Raw genomic sequence first — 4,243 nt, 5'->3', positions numbered from 1 at the left:
ACATGGAGAGAGGGAGAGAGAGGTAGAAAGGTGGAAGAGTTTAGTGAGAAGAGCAAGAGGTCCTTCTAAAAGAAAGGGAGGATGGAGGAAGAAAAGAAGTGCATGTGGAAAGAGGAAATAACAGAGAAAGAGAGGGAAGCGTTGGGCAACAAACAGAAAGAGAAAAAAATAGACTAATGCATTCTGGGTATTTTTCTTCTGGGCTTTTTTGATATCCTCATATTCGCCCCCCCTTCGCATCATTTATTTTCCTTCAGGGAGTGATATATTTATACAGCCACTGAGTTAATCCTGATTAACAAGGCCACGGGGCCGGCACACCAGCAGGAGCCTTGCTCGTAAAACCCAATCAGCCAAACATTTCCGATCCACCAAGCCCTAAGGGTCCACTTCAGTTCACCTAATTGAGAAACTCAAGTAACTCTCTGTAAGTTAGGCAGGACACATGTACCCATTGCCCACTGTAGAGCTGAACCAGGCTGGCTCCTTATACCCCTTTCCCACTGTAGAGCTGAACCAGACTGGCTTATTATAGCCCTTTCCCACTGTAGAGCTGAACTAGGGCGGCTCATTATAGCCCTTTCCCACTGTAGAGCTGAAGAGCAACTCAACATGGTTTAGCTGGTTTACCAGTTCAAACCACCTGCCAGCTCGATGTGGTTTAGCTGGCTAACCAGTTCAGACCAGCTCCCAGCTCGACATGATTTAGTTGGTTGACCAGTTCAGACCAGCTCCCAGCTCGACATGATTTAGTTGGTTGACCAGTTCAGACCAGCTCCCAGCTCGACATGATTTATTTGGCTGACCAGTTCAGACCAGATCCCAGCTCGACATGGTTTAGCTGGTTGACCAGTTCAGCCCAGCCCCCAGCTCAACATGGTTTAGCTGGTTGACCAGAGACCAGATAAGCCTCCAGCACTAGCTGGTTGACCAGCTCATACCCAGCTAGACCAACTTATGACCAGCTTGACCAGCTCAATTATCATGATGGTCAAGCTAGCATAGCTGGATTCTAAAGCAGTGCGTACATTGCTTTGAATAAGAATGAATGGAGAAGATTACTCAAATGAATCCATCCAAATCAAACTGTTTTTTATGTCTGTTAATGGGGGCAAGAACTGGGGAAATGTAGAAACATACAGTACATTGTTTGTTCCTGCTTGAGAGTCTACAGTATTTCTCCCTGTATCCAAATTTATGTCATATCCCGAAACTGGGCCACAGCCCACTTCAAATGAAAACCAGCCAGATCTTGTCAGCTAAGCCTGGCAGCTTCTAATAGGGCTTGGCTCGGACCTGCGTAACAGCGAGCTTCAGTGTTTGCTTGCTTGGTTGGCAAAATGCTGGAATGAATGGGGTTGGAGGGGATTTAATGTTGGGGTCGAGGTGGGCTGAGCTGAAACCAGAGACAGCTCTGCGTTGGTGGAAAAATCAGTCTCTTCTCAGGGGTTTTGAGAGTAGAGGGATAGAGATGTTTCTGTAAAAGATTTTGTGTTACTGATACACCTTGGTACATGTCCCTTCACATTGCAGAGCTAATGTGAGGTTTTGAGCCTCCCTAGTTAGAATATGTGTGGCCGTTAGCAACAACAACCCAGTTCCATTATACTACCATATGTTACGATTACACCACTCCCATCTATTTAAAGAGGATGGGAGAACCCACTGATACTCTACAGTAAAGATCCCTCCCCACGCTAGGGTTATTCAAATGAATGAAAGGATTAGAGGCTGATGTATCAAAAGCAACACAATAATACTTTATTTATACCATTCGTTCAGAGTAATTAAAATATTTGTTGTGTAAAAGACCAACCTTTACTTACAGCAGTGTATTAGGGGTACATACATGAGTTCTCATCAACACAAGTTTATATGCAAGATTCCAATAAATAATGTTGGGCAGCACCGCAATGCTCAATATTGACAGGCAACCCACTTTTGATCCACAATAAGTACAGGGCTTCCCAGTGACTCAACACCCCAAGCACCGCAACCAAGGTGACACCAGGTTAACCATAAAAGGCTTGGTTAATACACACCAATCGTAATCACACCACATGGGTGGTCCCCGTAACACATTGAGCATCGAGCCCTGCCCACTAAATACGAGAACCCAAGCAAAGCCAATTAAGACTTAAAATAAGTAATGTAGTAGGGAGTAAAGAACATGAAGTGCCAAGATAATCAGTTTGATAGACAATTGTCCAAAGTACACCTGCCCACTGGCACCTCCCCTTGTCCCAGCCTTGATATTGCACACTGCTCTCATATAATGGTTGATTACAATAGTACAGCCCACCCTTGGTACTGCACACTGCCCAAACACAACAAGTTGCATCAACAGTAAAACATCAATGATTAAAAGAGCTCATTTTCAGACATGATATAAATAAACATATACAAACTTCACATATGGGAAAACAGTGGCTAGCTGTCCAAACAAAATGGCAAAAACGACGAGTGGCGGGGTTCATTCACAAGCCGGCTCCCAGGCCATCCACCCCTCCCGCACGCAGCAGCAATTAGGCAAACGCTCTTAACACCAACACGATCTGTTGAAAGACATGAAATATGAATATTCTCAGCGCGCACAGCAGGGCACCGCTTCGATGTTTTGTTTATCATACATCCCTTACTGCGATTAAGAGGGAATCACTAGCGGAGATTTAAGAATCGTTCTATTTACCTACAAATTCCACGAAACAGACCATAGCAAAATCACATTACGGCCCATCCCAAGGCTCACATCAAAACCACACACTTTATGGGAAGCATACCTACCCTTGTTAAACCCAACAAAATGCCTCCGTACTTCAGTTACCGGTGACTGCACACGCACACCCTTTAACACATGGAACGCCAATGCCCGGATTGTCTTCGTCCGTCGGTAATCTACAAGAACCCACATACTTATAAGCGTCGTACTCTATTATAAGGAAGCTAATGCTAGCCTAATATAACAGCATGCCAAACAATTCCAATTTACCGCACTTTTCACTCCGCTCCCCTGGCTAAGCAGCTGACTGATGACACAAGAATCATGCCCCTATGCACACCTCGTCATGTAAGCCCTTACTATTCGCCCCTGGGTCCTAAAGTCCCACTTGCTACATATGCTTCAGCGCCGGTTTTCACAGGGCATGTGTTTGTAACACGTCGCTGTTGCTGGTTTGCGCGAGCCAGCGCGTTAGTCATTCGCACTGGTGTTCGGCGCCTGTTTGTTCGACTCTCTCAGTCAATATGCTTTCTGTATGCCTGGGAGAAACCGAAGGAAAATTTTTACTGAAATGAGGGAAAATACCTTGGTCTGTGTTTCAAACAGACTGTTAAAGAAATGTCAACAGTTTCGCTGCATAATATAAACATGATCTCTCTTGCTTTCTCTCCCTTCTCACTCTCTCCCTCTCTTTCTCTCTCCCTCTCTCTCTCTCTCTCTCTCTCTCTTGCTCTCTGTCACTCTATGTCACTCTATGTCATGCTAATTGAGAGGGGAGGCTGTAAATTGTAAATCTATCTCTAACCCCCCCCCCCCCCCTCTCTTTCCGTCTCTCTCTGTCTCACTAGAATGGGGGGGGGGGGGTTGGGTGCCAGCCAGTGTGATCGTTGAACGCAGAATGGCAGAAGTACAGTTACTCCATTTGCACAGATACTTGCTCTGTTTCTTTTTCCACTGCACTGAATTTCCACTTCTTCCTCCACAGTCCAAATTGAGGGGGCCATTTTACAACATGCCATTTTAGAATGCTGCCCTACATTGTCTGCACAATGGCAAGACATTCCACTTCCACTCGGAACTGTCTTCCTGAACTAAATGTACACTGCACAAACACAGACTCTCATATGTTTTTTTTTTTTTATTCAGCATAAAACAACAATAACAAGAACACACACACACACACACCCTCATAACCAAGCCTATACTTGTATTGGACAAAACTCATACTGCAAAGGAAAGAGAGAGTATGGCTGAGGAATAGACTGTGGGCTGGATAAAAATAACCCAACATGGGGAGGGACAGACTGCAGAAGGTCGGGGTGGGGGGGTGGGGGTGGGGATAAAAGGAAAAGAAGAAAGAATGATGGGAGTAGCATGAAATATACTGTACCTGTTTTTTTTCTTTTCTTTTTTTATTTCACTGAAGGTGTTTCCCCCAAAAGGGGAACTGAAAGACTAGCACTCAGGGAATAGTTATGATGTTTATTATTATTATTATTATTATTATTTTTTATTTTTTATTTT

The 4,243-nt window shown here is 44.5% G+C and overlaps 1 long non-coding RNA gene across 1 annotated transcript; it reads right to left on the bottom strand.

The window, feature by feature from the left end:
* Nucleotides 1–1,737: 1,737 nt before the first annotated feature.
* Nucleotides 1,738–3,021, bottom strand: LOC133108741 (uncharacterized). Its single transcript, XR_009704695.1, has 2 exons — nucleotides 2,785–3,021; nucleotides 1,738–2,555 (listed from the first exon to the last, which is right to left on the bottom strand). It is a non-coding gene; the product is annotated as an uncharacterized LOC133108741 (long non-coding RNA).
* Between the last annotated feature and the right edge of the window lie 1,222 nt (nucleotides 3,022–4,243).

This window comes from Conger conger, chromosome 13 (genome assembly GCF_963514075.1).
Source record: "Conger conger chromosome 13, fConCon1.1, whole genome shotgun sequence".
Lineage (NCBI taxonomy): Eukaryota > Metazoa > Chordata > Actinopteri > Anguilliformes > Congridae > Conger > Conger conger.
This window is presented reverse-complemented; position numbering and strand designations above follow the sequence as displayed.